This window comes from Saccostrea echinata, unplaced genomic scaffold (genome assembly GCF_033153115.1).
Source record: "Saccostrea echinata isolate AGI-Se365-2 ecotype Australia unplaced genomic scaffold, CSIRO_AGI_Sech_v1 ptg000001l, whole genome shotgun sequence".
Classification (NCBI taxonomy): Eukaryota; Metazoa; Mollusca; class Bivalvia; order Ostreida; family Ostreidae; genus Saccostrea; species Saccostrea echinata.
In genome coordinates, this window is record NW_026889750.1 from 1,165,341 (window position 1) to 1,182,863 (window position 17,523).

Here is a 17,523-nt window from a genome sequence, read left to right on the forward strand (position 1 = left end):
TGCCGTTCTTTGGGGAAAAAAATCCTGGATCCGCGCATGGAATGTTTCCTCGTTTTTGTTGTTTGTTTTTTTTTTCGTAAATTGTATTTTGTTCATAATATCAAGTTAAAGAGATTACTTAAATATCCGAATAACTTTCCTCCTGGTATGTTTTACGAGCATTTTGAAAAAAAGACCCCGATATATCGATCTACTGATAATGCATATTTGAACTTTGCAAAATACCTCTAAATTTATTCATTAAAATGAGAAATGTAACAAATACAATTTCTGGGCATGAAATCAAAACTCTTCACAATAGAAATTAGGCATTTATAACGGTCATTAGAAGCGTAGACAGGGTTACTTTTCGTCATATATTTTTTTTTTGAATTTCAAGATCAACACATTATCATATGTAGAATGTTTTATTCTGTCGATGTGTGGCATTTCATTCCATTTGATCAAATGGAACTCATGATAATTTGAATTGTTGAAAACTCTTGATAACATTGTAATGTTAGTAACATCACAGTGACGTGATACTTTCTCAAAAATACTCTCCTCCTCCTTTCACACACGGCTTTTGGCGCATTACCCACTCATTTCAAACGTTTCTATACCACTTGGCTCTTTATTTACTAACGAAAGTTCCAGTGACATATTAAGTTGGTTCATCAGTATATCGCGTAACTCTGCTTTCACAATAGTGAAGCACCCATTACTTTCCATGATACTAACGACCAGAATCTTACTGATAGCTTGTTTCCTCTCAGGTCGTCCATCGTCCTTGTTTCTGCCTGTTCTCAATTCGTATTCCTTACTGCATGTATGAGATTGTACACCGGTCCCGGGGCCATAAAACTTAGTTGAGCTCACTTTTGATCTCAGAATTTCCCACTATATATTCCTTTGGCAAAAGTGAGACTAAGATCAAAAGTGAGCTCGTCTAAATTTTATGGCCCCGGAGCCTGTTCGTCACTTTCACCTTTTACATACAGAGTGTTTTCTACTCAAAAACTGCCTTTGCTATTTTCACACAAATGCGGAACTCAATTTTGATATAATTTATTCTTTCTCCAGCATTTTCAGAGATTATACTAGGGTTTTTACCGAGTGCAACACACAATTGTACTGCTTCTTAGTGTTCTGTAACGCTCTGCAACACCATATTTTTCAACTAAGGAAATACCACAAACATACATACTTTTTTACCTGACAAATGCGGCCATATAGTGCATCCACCTATACTTTGTACCCTCTACGCCAATATTCTCTCACCCCATTCATTCTGCAAACAACGGATGCAGTTTCAGAAGAGTTCTTTGTACCGTCCATATCTACACGGTCAAAATTGGTAGATGAATCTGAAGGGTAACAACAACCCCTGGGGCTGCTGCATATATTTTGTAGACAGTAGTCAGATCCAGGCGCCCTTTTTACGAAAGAACTTACGAGACTAAGATCAAAAAAACATTAGTTGATTGTAAAATTTTCCAAAATAAATGACCCTGTTTGAAAATGCTAGCTTAAAAATATTTTGCATGTAAAATTCTTCCGAAAGAGATAAAAAAAAAAACAAACCGTTTCTAATTAAAGTAAAATAGAAAATAATAGGCACAATTAAATTTTGGTCTTAGTCGTAAGCTCTTTTATAAAACGGGCCTCTGATCTCCAGCCATCGTGTTCCCCTTTGACGTACTCTGCTCAAACGTTGGACAACACTCCAGCCTTAATGGACAACACATTCGGCAAACACAGGGTATTCAAACCAACTCTACGTTCATCTAGCATTTACTGGTGTCTACAGCAACATCAAGGATCAGAGAATAAAAGTGATATTCCTGTCTAAACACGAGGGCGTGTTCTTTTTGGAGCGATTGGAAATTATCACTGTAAAATTCACTGTTTCATTAAAACTTTATTTTGGACTTTATTTCTCAAAAAATTGTCTTTGTCACATTTTAATTCCCATATTATCATATTGAACAAAGCTAATTGTGAAAGCGACTGACATTTTTCAGACTCTGGACCTGTTATACCTATTACAAAGTGACACAGTGCCTTGTGTCAAGCACCGTTTATCTCTTATAACAACATTGTGTAATTTCTCATAACAATATTGTGTAATTATCTGTTTTTTTCATTTCCAAGACATCGAAGTTTGTACATATTTAATCACTTAATATCTGCGAATCTTTCACTCACTTAAATGTCAATAACTGTTATTTTTAATCATTTTGTATATTGTTGTAAATAGTCATGTATAATTTTAATTTTTGGTCTGGAATATACTGCGGCTACTGACTCACAAGGAGTCAGGAGAATATATGTGCTGAGGACCAGATCCGACTGTCTGGTTAATTTTTTTATCCCTGTAACCTTTTGCGTTGAGACTCGTCTAATAAAAGCGAAATCTATGATTATTTTTTTCTTTATCTCTGGAATTGCATATTGGTTGACCTAGGAATATACGAGATACTTTAACTTTACCTTACACCCGCACAGCGCCTCTATCTATATTTTTCTCTATATGTTCTCTCTACGACGTCATATCCCTCACCCCGTTCATTCAGCAAGCAACAAATGCACTTCCAGAAGAATTTTTTATCCCCTTAAAGAAAGTTTTGATGTTTAATCATAGCTATAAATACTTGCATGAAATATTTAGGCTGTTTTGATTTAAAATTTCTAACTGAAAAAAACTTGATATATTTCCATATTTGTTGTTCCTACAATTAGATATTTTAAGAAAGAATAGACATGAAAGTAACGCGTGAAGGCATTTTGTGGTGTGCAACCAAGTGCATGAAGGCGTTTTGTAGTGTGCATCCAATGCCGCCTTGCTTTCATGAATAACTCCAGCTTCTTCTTGTCTTTGAAATACTTGCTTTTAATTGAAAATGTATGTTTTCTATGTAATATACCAGAATTCAGCAATTTTAAATAAGATTTTAAATGTTTCATTAGAACGTTTCAAACTGTGAGGTTATACTTGCACGTAGCATCTAATTAAACTTTTAATTTACTTAAAAGTATAAAATATTTTAAATTTATAATCTATTTGTTACTTGACTGTCAATTTTATCCATGCATTACAATTATTTGACTTCAAGTAAAAATGCAATAAAGGAAAAGATTATATTCATTTTAGGATATGATCGATCTATCTATTGTAAAGGCCCCGTTATTATCAAAACTACATGCATGTAATTTCCAATTTCGAAATCATACATTCATTCCCTGGGTAGAACCAAGCCCTTCTACAACGCAATCAGTAAGTTCAATGGAAAAAATATTCCATTGACATAAATAACGTGATATTTATCTCGGCAGATGGAAAAACCATTATGATTTTGAAACGGCAAAAAAACCAAGACTTTTTTCACTAAGCTTTTCTTTCGGAGATTTTTTTTAATAAAAACATTTGTTTGAGGTGTATCAAAGATAAATGATTATACTGTTATATTGTAGATTCTTTGCTTTATGTAACTTTTGCACTAAAATCTCAGACAGTATCAAAGCGCTGAACGCTTTATATAAGCTATATAAGCATATGTCATGTAGTTAAGTAAATGAAGAAAGACTTTATCATTATTCCTTGTATATCTGATATTTGGTCACGACCAAGAGTATATTATTTCTAATTTCCCCTAAGTATTATAAGTTTTGAATGTCCTTTTCAATCTTAGATAGTATCATGATTCACCGTTCATTTGAAAAGAGCGAATTTGAGATGAATCAATCTATTGGAAGTAAAAGAAACTCTAAAGAAAGACACTTAATCAAAACAGGTGATATATATAGTAATGGAAATTCTCGTAAAGATCTTTTCTTTCACTGAATTTGCTTATAATATTTTGATTGATTACCAATGTATGTATGTATGAAACATACCAGGAGATAGTAGAAGGTCTATGCTTACCATTAGATATTTCTAGCTATTTGGCATAATGTATACAAAGTTTCTGATAATACTTACAACATTGCAGACAGTTTACATGGAGGAACGGACATTATAATTAACGAGAGTACTTCATTTTTCTTTAACTATTCTTCTAAAGTTCAGTCACAAATCTTCAAGCAATAAACTATTTTTTCAATACGAACAAAAAACAATAAACGTATAAAATCAATATGATAATCCGTAAACGTGTATAAAACTCATTTCGATACATTAAGTGCTATGTAAAATTAATCCTATTTTAGACCTTATTTCAAACTCTGGCCAGCTTCAGGGGTACTTCATCAAAGAAAAATAGACAGCTTTGATGGAGGGTATACGATCACAGATTTGTTCCAGCAAATCTGGTTTAACATCTAAAATCCGAGTTTGCTACACACCCACCACTTTCATCTGAAATTAGAAAGTAATCAAGCGAAATAGACCTAATACATCTGAGAGAAAATCTACATGATTTCTGTCGCACCAAAAAAAATGATTTAAGGGTTGACATATGGTATTTGAAATAAGGTTTGTGAAACAATGCGGATTTTTTTAAGAAAAAAAAACTGTTCAAATAACCTCATTTTTTAAATATAGAAAACCCACAAATTACACAATCCATTGTTTTTATATATTAAGAATTGCTAATTATTCTGTTATAAGTGTTAAAATAGAATTTGCATAACACAATGGAAAAAAAAATATTAAGAATGTCATTAATTGATATGATGTCCATTCTTAAATTAATTGACAAATATAAAACACTTTTATGATTAAAAGCATACTGCATTTTGGAGAATTTTATTTTGCTGTTAATATGTGCTGTTATGATAATTCTGTATGTAATTTAAACTTTTATGATCAATTAGACTAAAATAAAGTATTAATTTTTTTTTAGAAGGAAGGTTTCTGTACAATGGAATGTATAGTATTATATAAGAAATCAATACTGTACAGGACGACAATAATGTAATTTTGCTTCAGTCAAAGCTTCTAAATGAAATATATAGAGATAACGAACAGTATTCAAGCTCAAAAGTCCATTAAACAATACAAAATAGGAGCAGAGCAAACACGGACCTCCAAAACATCAGAGGTGGGATCAGGTGCCATGGTGGAATGAGCATCCCCTGCCGACCGGTCACACCCGCCGTGTGCTCCTTGTCATGATCGGGAAATAACGGAAAAATCCGTCGACAATTCAGTGTGTAAATAATGGTCTTACAATTAGTATGAAAAAGAGCATTTGGCTCAATGATAAATTGTATTTGCTGTCAAGGTCATTGTATCGACCATAGAACTTACGAAATGATGACTTTAAACGAGACTGTTGGTATTCTTGTTTCATCAACTTGTTTGTCAATAATATACCTCGTTTTAGAAATTGTACATACGTAGAGCATGCTCTTGCGTATCGAATCAACTGAGAGATATAAACCCCATATGCAGGTGATGAAGGTATATTGCTGCATAAGTAAGGGAAGTTGACGATAAGTTAAAGTCATCACGTTTATCATAAAGCTTGGTTGTTAGATTACCATTAACGTCTTTTTCAAGTAAAATATCTAAATATGAAACAGATGTGTAAAGCTTTATGGTATCTTTCATCTCAAGCTCACCAGGATATATCGTATCGACATAAGAATGGAAATAACCATTGTTAATTGACATATGTCGTCGACATATCTAAATGTCGAGTTGAAGGCCACAGCAAGTGTTTTTCTTCTTTCCACGTATAAGATCTGGGACAAATTCTGCTTCATATGAATACAAAAAAGGTTTGCTAATAACGGGGCGCAATTAGTATCCATGGGAATTCCAATAGATTGTTGGAAGACCTGGTCTCCCAAAACCACATAGATATTGTCAATCAGAAACTCAAGCATCTTTTTAATGTCAACTTCAGAGTACTTGTGTGTACAATCAGAATGTTTTTTAACAAATTAATTTTGCAAATGACCAGTGACAAGGTAAGTAAATTTACGAGTTCCATTTTTATTGAAAAAGCAGCTGTCAATGATATAAAAAAGCCTGGACTTTAATTTATCGTGGGGAATGGTTGTGTATAAAGTTGAAAAGTCGTAAGTTTTTAAGCTGTTGATTTTGGTAAAATCTTGTGATTTCAAATTTTCCAAAAATTCTTTGAATTTTTAAGTATTCACATCTGATTTACACCACTTCTCCAATATATTGTTGCACAGTAGTTCTTCCAATCGTAAATATAAAAACAGAAGTTTATAAATGTTCTTTTTTATGTCATTGAAATTGTTAATTACAATTTTGCCACAAAAATTTCGGACATCAAAGTTGCAGCTCATATTGTTTTAAGCATGTATATATCCATTTTCAAGGTTTATTCGAAAGGAAAGGGGAATGAAAATGTTTCCCTAAATAACATAAAGCATGTTTTGCAAAAAATTATCTGATTTTCAAATTACACTGTATATTCTTTTATGACTCTAGCAATTCAAGTGCTCTAAGAAATTGATTAAAATATTTTTCTACATTGTTACATTCAAAAGTTCTGACAACAGGGCAATTGTGTTATTATCGTGCTTAAAAAATATGAACCAGAAAAGTTATGAAAGGACAAATTGTATGGAGTGATATTTGTAATGAATATTGTATTGTAATAGAATCAATGGATAGAACACTTTAAGTATTTAGCTATAATCTTCTTTATCAATAGCGATAAAAAAAGGAGACAGATGTTGATGAGTCCATACTATGACGAAACCGAGTTTTCTACCTCATTTCTTCGTCTCATTAATAGCCTCTAATAACCAAAATGTTTGACAATAAGGATGACTTCTGCTTTTCAATCGTCAACTTCCCTTATTTACGTAGCAATATTCCAATATCAAATGCATATTGTATTTATGTCTCCCAACTGATTCAGTACGCAAGAGCATGCTCTGAGTACGATCGATTTTTAAACCGAGACAAGCTACTGACAAATAAGTTGTTGTTAAAGGATTTCAGCGACGTCGTTTAAAGTCAGCTTTCGCAAATTCTACGGTCATTATAATGACCCTGTTTGTAAATACAACCTATTGTTGGGTCGTTTTTTGTCTGACATACATATGGTATTTCATACCATTTATTAAGTCATCCTTTTATAATAAATTTGACTACGGAGTACTCCTTCAATCTGCTCAATACATATAGGGATTACGGCGGGTTTAATCTATCGACGGGGATGCTTACTCCTACTAGGCAACTGATCCCACCACTGGTGTTTCCAGGGGGTCCATATTTTTACCCTGTTCACGATGCGTTTTGTTTACTGGATTTATGAGATTTATCATTATCTTATCGTTATCTTCACCTTTTACACTACTATCATGCATTTCCTTATTCTTATTAAGGTAATCCTGATGTAAAAAGTAAACTCTATCAAAAAAAAAACAAAAAAACAAAAAAAACAAACAAACAAACAAACAAACAAAAACCAAAAACAAACAAAAAAAAAAACAAACAAACAAAACAAAACAAAAAAACCCACAAAAATCAAAAACAAAAACAAAACAGACAAACAAACAAACAAAAACAAACCGCTTAACAATTTACCTCTATTCTTTATCTCCATTAGTTTTCTTAGTATTTCAAATCCAAAAAGAATTATATATATAACTTTGATGAAATATCTTTTTTTAAAAGATTTTTCTTTTTTTTTTTTTTAAATTGCACAGCCCAAAAAATCATGCATCATTATTATTTCTATATAATTTGCCTAAAACATTATTTTTTCTTGAAATACCAAAGTATGTTAATCATTGAATACCACTCTAATGCAAGCAAAAATTATTTAGATATCAGCGTGTCCAGAATAAGGCAGACAAATAATTAATTAAGACTTCATTTGGAAAGCATACTTATTGTCTATCAATATTTTTCTGATCATGATCTAACTTCCCTCAACTTTTGCAATTAAATTTATGAATTGATCTTTTTACTTCTGTAACATAACTGAGAAAACTATTCCAAAATTCTGTAATACAAATTCATCTGCTCTAAGGACGGTGGCTTTCATTTCTATTCAAAATTTTAATGTCCCATTCTTAATCAGCCTCTTTAATGGGTCTTCATAGTGGATGCTAATAAATTCCGCTGCTTTAAATTTCTGACTAAACTTATAAATTCCTTTCCTTTTTTCCTTCTAATAACTCCTTATTAGCAACCAAAATTACTGAGCAAATTGCCAGCTCACCTTGAAATTTTCATCCTGCAAGATGCCTACGGTTGTTAATTCACATGTATAAAGATTCTATTATTTAAAAATGCCTACGAAAATGGATGAAGTTTACTTTTTCGGTGTTTTGTCTGTAAACAATCAAACGTTCTGAAAACAATTTAAAAAAAAAAAAGATTGATATATTAAAAAAAAGGTCAGTTGAACAAGACAGGATAGAATCAATTTTGAGATGAATCCTGTTACTATGCGGATATTGGTTATTTTTTGTCTTGACTTTTTTTTTATCAGGATATTTCAAAATACAACATCAACTATAGAGTACTTGGAAAAAAAATCATACCTCTGCTAATCTGAGTCTTTTATCAATACTCAGGTATTTCAAATATACGTCTCCAAGAATCAATAAATTCATTTGCAGAGGTTAACAGTTATTTCTTTAACTTTTGTCGAAGCAGATGACTAGTTCTTGTTAAAGAGAAGAGAACTTACGTTAACGAAACATTTAGAGCAGTCGCAAAAAGTACTTTAATTCTTTACTTCGAGAACTGTCTCTGCTCATGTCTTTTGTTTATACATATACAGATGAAAAGATTATTGTTTGATAGTTAATTAAAAAATATCGTGTGCAGCGAATTTACGACTCTATAACTTATTTCCTTGATAAGTCTATGAAAGGTCATTTTATCAGTTAGAACGTCAAAGTTTTTTGACCGTAGGATATTTCTTTAAATGCTCTATATAAACGAGGATGTCTTCCTACTTCTTGACAGATGACGTCTAAATGATACAGCATAAAATTATGACATTTTAATGTACTTTATATACATGCTTTATCATAATAAAAAGTCTGAGATATTAATGTCACTTGTTGACACAGATATACACCTTACCTCTCAGGTTAGTTTTTTATAAGTGCTCCTGAGCACTTAAAGCTTTAAATTTGCCGCTTCTTGACATATTTTATCACTATTATTCGTTTATTGTTAATATTGAAATCGTAAAACAGTCCATTTTTCAGAATTTATGGATCTAGCAGTTCGGGGTGTTTGACCTTCTGTTGTTAGAGCAATAATCGTACAATTTTTTTAACTCTTCCTTACAGTGAAATATGAAGGTAATGAACAGTAATCTAGCTTAAAAATCCATTAGCAAAATAATAAATTGGGAGCAGAGCAAGCAAGTAATTATAAGGACCTTCAAAAACATCGGAGTAGGGATCAGGTGCCATGAAGGAATAAGCATCCCCTGTCGACCATTCACACCCGCCGTGTGATCCTTGTCCTGTTCGGGAAAACGGAAATATCCGTAGACAATTCAGTGTGACAATAATATCCTAACAATTTGTATAAGAAATGTCAGTGTACATTTGACTTAACGCACCATCACGGTAGCTCGGTCGGTAGAGCGCTCACGCCACGATCGGAAGGTCGTGGGTTCAAACCCAGACCGCGACTGACCAAAGTCGATTAAAAAAATAGGTAGCAAATGTTTTTCCACCAGGCGCTCGGCACTTTGAATTAAAGTTGCAGGTCTTTCGGCTGAGATTTTAAAAACCATGCCCCGTGTCAAGGTAGGCGTTGGCACTTAACAATCCCTCACTACTCAATGACCCTGAGTGCCGAGTAAAGGATAAATTTGAAGTCCTTCATCGGTATATGGTGACGTCTCTGTATTAGTGAAAAATTATCGAATTTGACGTAAAACAACATACAATCAATCAATTGATCAATCGATTTCATGATAGATTGTATCTGTTAAAAGGGACATTGTATCAATCAAAGAATTTGCGGAATGTTAACTTTATATGGAACTTTTGATATCTTTGTATATCAACTTATTTGTCAATAGCTTGCCCGCTTAAGAAATTGTTCGTATATATAGCATGCTCTTTCGTATCGAATCGACTGAGAGACATAAACTTCATATGCAGGTGAAAATGGTATATTGCTACATACATTAGGGAAGATGACGATAGAAAAAAGTCATCGTGTTTATCATAAAGTTTTGTTGTAAGATTGCCATTAAAGTATTTTTCTAGTAAAATATCTAAATAGAAATCAGATGTGTCCGACTCTGTGGTGTCTTTTTTTTTTCGAGTTCAAAAGGATATACCAATTACATTATTCAAATTTTATGATTAAAAAAATTGTGTTTTGACTTTTGACACTGTAACATGATAGTTTTTTTTCTCCAGATCATACAAGTCTTTTTAATTTATCAAGCCAAATTTCACCATCACCAATTTTTTTAACACTTCATTAATTTTTCAGATTATCTTCTCAAAAATCCACAGTTTGGGTTAACCAAACTAAAATTGTATTTGTAAGCTCGTATAATTTATAAAAATTAACTACTGAAGGGTACAAAATTGAAAAATTAGATGGGTGATTTTTTTCAATCAGTTCGCGATGTAAAAATTTCAAAAATGTAGAATTTATCATTAGAGAATATGATTATAAGCTTTATTAACGTTATATGCAACATTAAAGAGTTTGTAAGGCTAACGTGATGAAAACTGACGAAAATACTTTCAATCCTCAAAAAGGAAATTATGTAAGGCAAGAAAATAATTACAGTTGTCCTTTATTCTCCGTCAATTTTCTTGTACTATATATAATTGGTCTGTCTAGAGCTATTTTTAAACTTTTGGATTTACCAAGAAAATTTGAGAGAAAAATCGTGTTTCATTTAGATATTGGAATCTACATAATAATTTAATTGTTTTCTCTGGTATCAATAATGAAAATGGAGTAATCGTAGTAGTTATAAGCAAGAAAGTCTGTTATTCCTGCCCATTTTCTTTCTAGGGTCATCTTTTGTCTAATGAGAAAACAATCTCAAACTTTAATGACTTTCTGGCTACTAAGAATTTTTTTTAAAATGTAATACGACTACATTTCCAATAAATCATCCTTTTGCACTTTAATATTGTCTTTGTTGCTGTTCTATTCTACTTCTATCTAGAAGTTTTATTTACGTACGTCTACTAGAAGTGTATCGATATTTACATTGATATTTACCTTTTGCATTTTTAAAATCAGTAAAAATGCAATCGGTTTGACTTTGTCGCTACCCAATATCGTTAGATTTTTATTAACGTCTCTACGCCTCATTGTGACGTCATTTTAGGCGTATGTACGCGTAGTATACAAGAAAATGGCATTCAAATCAATTTTATAGTTCATTTAGTAAAAACACAATAAATGTAAATGTATTGATATGAGTCAGTCTTCAAGAACAAATTCAAATTTATATAGGTCAAGCATGCAGTTTGCCTTTGAATTCGGTGTAAAAGTAAGGAATTTCAGTCATCAAGGTTATATTTGAATTTTTTGAAAAAAAGAGCCTGACATTTAATTTTAAGTAAACATCATTAAGCAGATTACACAAACATCTTAAATAATTATTGTATTACACATAGACCAATGTACTTTTACAAATATTTAAAGTTTGAATTTTTGTAATGTTAGTTAGACAACAACATTTAGATGGATACTAAAATACTCATTCATAAAAAATGCATTAAATGATTCAAAAGAGGTTTTTAATAGAATAGATACCTTGGTACAAACTTCAATGCTTCAAAATAATGTATTCGAATTTCTTAGTTCAATGAAAGCAGGTCTTAGAACAAATTTGTATACGAGGAGTATTTCTAGGGAGCATGGCTTTCAATTTTTGAATTTGTAGTCTGGTCCTGATTTTTAAAAAGAAGGCTAGAAATAAGTTTTAACGGCAAATAATTATTATTTGGTCCAGCATATTTTTTAACCTATTTCGAGTATGCTTAATCCGAAAAAATATGCTGGCTTCATGAAAATGGCGTTAAAGAGGTCAAAATGGCGGACATTCAATTTATTTAATTATTTCTTAATGTCGTTCTGATATATAGGAGAAATAATGCATGAATATCTTACTGAACTTAATGCAACTATAAAAATGATAATAGAACACTAAAATCATCACTTTAATTAATAAAATTTAGCCGTTTAATTTGAAAGTTGTGCTAGTTATCTCAAATTGGCGATTCAAAATGACGAACGCTCGAATTTCTCAAAATACTAAATTCTGAGTCGTATTGCAGAAAAGAAATCAAAACTAGGGTTTACATTTTCAAATTAATAAAATAATGTTTAAATATTCAATAAGACTTTCAAGACATTATTGTTAATGACTTGTGGTTTTTATGACACTGATCTTTGTTTTATGACTTCTATTATAAGGAAAAACTTTTGACGACATCTACCGACTTTTATCTTTTACTTGTGAATGTCTTACAATGCTTCTTTATATAAAAAAGATATTAGTATTATTCAATAATTGCTGTTTAGAGGATAATATGACAATTAATCTACCCGAAGAACAGTATTCCCCTAGCCCAAAGTGCGAGTGATTATTTTACTTCAAGAGCTGCTAAATCATCTTGAAATTTCTTGATCTATTTTTAGTCAGTGTAGCAAAAACAAATGTTAATGTTCACCTGGAAGGCCTAGTGCAACATAACGGTATGATTTTACAGTGATGGGTCTCAACCAATCAGAGAGCTAGGAAGTATTAAATCATATAATAACATTTGACTGTAATATCTATGAACATAATTGAGGATTATCAAAACCAGTATATGCGTAAATCATAAATATTCATGACTGCCCAGCACTGATTCTTCATCCTGCATTTGCATTTTGTTATTCATAGCCAACAAAAATGAGTTTCAATCGTATTCACAAATATTTAATGCCGTGAACAGATAAACTTGTATTGTTAGATTTGAATTCAAACGACTCCCTTGTTTAGGAATCATATACAAATGTTCAAATTTCAAAATCGATAATCCATACTTTTTCTACTACTACTCGGATAGAATTCGGTGTCTATTGTTTGAAATTTACAAAATCAGAAACAGGAAAATATTTGTGTTCAACCCTCCCCCTCTCAATTCTTTTGATACGACCATACACTATCTTAATAGAGTAATGTGTATCAATTTGCCTTGTAAAGTACTTAGAGAGTTCCTAAGAGAAAATTTTTGTCAAGAGGAGTGTTGGAATAATTGATTCCAGATCGAAGTCAAGAAAGTCAAGAATGGCTGAAGCCTATTGGAAAGAAAGGTGATACGTGATATAGTAGGAATCACGAAGAATGTGCAGGTGCTCTTTGATCGCACAATTATACGTTTTCTCGTCAAAAATGCACATGTGATTCAAGATGAAAAAGTTTAAGAATTTTCTTGGTAATGGAGTAAAAAATGACTTCTCTACTCGAAAAAGATAAACTAATCTATATGGTCACAAAACAGAAACCAACTTGTCATATCAGAGAGTTTTTCCTTTTTGAACAAGCTTTTGAAAATAAAAGTGTTGTTCCTTGACCTGTTGCAAAGACCAAAATTCCTAAGACTGGCTGAATCATATTACATTTAAAGCTGGAATAGAGGATGTTGGGGGAACATACTAACCTCGTTCAAATGCTAATTTCAAAAGCTAGTACAAAGGGTTCAATGAAATCAGGCAAGAAAGCAGTTATATTGGATGTTGGGATTGCGAGTTGTTAATGACAACGATTCAGCAGCTTTGATTTTAGGTGGACAAGGATTGGTTAGAGCTTTGGAACACAGCCAAACATTCGAAAATCTTTAGTCGAGTTTGTTTATTATTTCCAGAAAAAAAAACTTTTCTAGCATTAATTTTTTGTTTATTCTTTAAAAGGGAATAATCAATTTAATCATCAACACTCAGAACAAAGGGGCACCAACCATTTAGATGGGTTGTAGAAAATAGATAAATTCCTCTTCCTACTAACTTTGCTATGCCTTTGAGGAAAACATGTTACCCTGTCTCCTCCAACCACCCATTATGAAAAACATTGCTGCCACTCGCTAGGTTTGTGAGAGGGAGGGAGGGGAAAGGGGAGAGTGGACGGTTGAAGATTGAATGAAATGCTAGAATGATATAGGTTAAAGTATTCTGCGCTAAAGGGGACAATTGAAGAAGTAGTCTCTAGTTCTTCAAGCAGTACACTGTACTTGAGTATCCTCTTGATCCTCTAGCTATTCTCACACTGGCATATCGTATATTGATGTCTCATTGCTCATTATCTCTAGAAAAAGACACCTGTAGATTGCGGTTGGAACATTATTCCTGTTTATGTTTTTTTGCAATAAATTTGTCTTTTCCAGAGCTTCGGAAACATTTATTTATTTACACTTGACCTCACTGACATGATGTAATGCAATGACACAACTATAAGTTTTCAGAGGGTTGAGGAGAAAGAAATTTAACTGATTAAAAAATCGTCTTTAAGTTTCGTAACAAGTACACAGTGTCCACTAACATGCTACGAAAATTATTTAGGAATTTAGAATTCCCATTCCTTTCATATGCATACAAAGCAAGCACAATACCAGGTAGTGATAAAAAGATAGGCAAATACTGGTAGACCGACATTACCAAGTCCATTGAGATGGGATGGATATTCTTGGTTGTTTGCTGCAAACTTATGACTGGCAATTGCAGAGATTTTTCCGAAATGTTATAACTTGCACTGCACAATCAGTTGTAGAATAGTGAGATGTAGAGGAAAACATAGAATATGCAGTGTATGGATGTTTGCAAATGTAAATTCCTGAACAAATAAGAATGTAGAAACAAAAGATATAAAAAATCAGAGAAAATTCGAATTAAACGTAGAAACGACTTTTTTTTTTAATTAAAGTGATTATTTTAGTGTTCTATTATCGTTTTTATAGTTACATTACGTTCAGTAAAATATTCATAGATTATTTCTCCTATCTGAAGAATGAAATATATGGAGATAACGAACAGTATTCAAGCTCAAAAGTCCATTATACAATACAAAATAGGAGCAGAGCAAACACGGACCTCCAAACATCAGAGGTGGGATCAGGTGCCATGGGGGAGTGAGCATCCCCTGCCGACCGGTCACACCCGCCGTGTGCTCCTTGTCATGATCGGGAAATTACGGAAAAATCCTCTGACAATTCAGTGTGTAAATAATGGCCTAACAATTAGTATGAAAAACGTCAGTCAGCATTTGACTCAGTGATAAATCAGTGATCAACTGAGAGATATATACCCCATATGCAGGTGATGAAGGTATGTTGCTGCATAAGTAAGGGAAGTTGAGGATTGAAAAGTTAAAGTCATCACGTTTATCATAAAGCTTGGTTGTTAGATTACCATTAACGTCTTTTTCAAGTAAAATATCCAAATATGAAACAGATGTGTCAGACTCTGTGGTATCTTTTATCTCAAGTTCACCTGGATATATCGTATCGACATAAGAATGAAAATAGCCATTGTTAATTGACAATACGTCGTCGATATATCTAAATGTCGAGTTGAACGCCACAGCAAGTGTTTTCTTCTTTCCACGTACAAGATTTGGGACAAATTCTGCTTCATATGAATACAAAAAAAGGTTTGCTAATAACGGGGCGCAATTGGTACCCATAGGAATTCCAATAGATTGTTGGAAGACCTGGTCTCCAAAAACCACATAGATATTGTCAATCAGAAACTCAAGCATCTTTTTAATGTCAACTTCAGAGTACTTGTGTGTACAATCAGAATGTTTTTTAACAAAATAATTTTGCAAATGACCAATGACAAGGTAAGTATATTTACGAGTTCCATTTTTATTGAAAAAGCAGCTGTCAATGATATAAAAAAGCCTGGACTTTAATTTATCGTGGGGAATGGTTGTGTATAAAGTTGAAAAGTCGTAAGTTTTTAAGCTGTTGATTTTGGTAAAATCTTGTGATTTCAAATTTTCCAAAAGTTCCTTGGAATTTTTAAGTATCCACATCTGATTTACACCACTTCTCGAATATATTGTTGCACAGTACTCTTGAAGTTTCTCCTTCACCACTGTTAATATCTTAGTGAGGAGTAAAGATAGAGGCTTGGTTGAACATTTACTGGAACCCGCTATGTATCTTTGTTTGTAAGGATTTTTATGAAGTTTCGGAATCCAATATAAATATGGTAATTCGAATTCATTTTGGTTGTTTGGAATATTAAAAATATTCAAAACTGACATATGATTTTGAAGAATTTCTTCCTTAGAAAGGGAACTATGAGTATAAGTTGGATTACCACTTGTAGAATTAAATCCAAGTTCCTCTAAAATACATTTAATATAATGAGCCTTACAAACAAAGAAAATGTTGTTACCTGCTTTATCAGCAGGGACCAGTACGTACTGATCATGTAATCTATCTAATTCTTTTTTCACTTCTGGATTATTGAATACAGAAGGATAGATGATTTTCATATTGCCTCTCAATCTTTTAATGCGCGATTTTAACATACATCTGATACATTTAATCCATTCTGACAAAGTGTCAAGGTCTTCTTTTGAAGACAGATGTTACAGATGTTAAAGAAATAATTATAAAACATTTGATGTCCGCCATTTTGAATCGCCATTTTGACCTCTTTCATTTTCATGAAGGCCAGCATATTTTTTCGGATTCAGCATACTCGAAATAGGTTAAAAAACTATGCTGGACCAAATAATAATTATTTGCCGTTAGAAGAATTTTTTTCAATAAATCGGACCAGACAGACTATTGGTGTGTCAGAATGGAAAAAGAAAATACAAGTTTTTGTTAAACTTATAGTTAGATTTAAAAAATTTATCGCTTGTTTTTTGTAATCTTGTAATGAGCTCGAGCGTACATTACGTTCTCGCTATTCTCTGAATTTATTTCGTGTTAATACATGTAGTTCTATGTGAACTTTCGATAGTTGTGTAACTTTTAGATTTTAAAGGATGAAAAGTTTAGTGAATAAAAAAATCCTATCCATTACCTATGTATAAATAAGTTTTCTATTGTATACGTTATCTGCACTTTAAATTGACCATGAAAGTTTTGCTTAACATTTTCTTTATTTCTCGGGTCCAAATCAACTTACTCGTCGCAAAAATAGTGTTTTTTTTTTTATTGAATGTTTGAATGTTTTGTTTGAAGTTTGAATCAGAACTAGTTCAGAGAGTTCACAGTTTGTGGAAAGACAGTCCAGGTGTCCGTAACTTAAAAGTACAGAGAATTATTTTAGCTTTCGTACGTCATTTAATCCTTTGTGATCAACCTTCTGCAGAAACTTATCATTCAAACTGCATTACAGATTCAACATACAAAACACTGCATATAGGAAAACTTGATTATTCCTTGACGGTCGGCAGGGGATGCTCACTCCTCCATTGCACCTGATCTCAACTCTGATGTTTTAGAGGTCCGTGTTTGCTCTGCTCCCGATTTGTATTGTTTTAATGGACTTGAATACTGTTCGTTATCTCCATATTTCACATAAAGATTTTTCGAAAATGGTAACAATAACCTTTGTCTAACAGAATTTTTAACAGAAACAATAACAAAGAA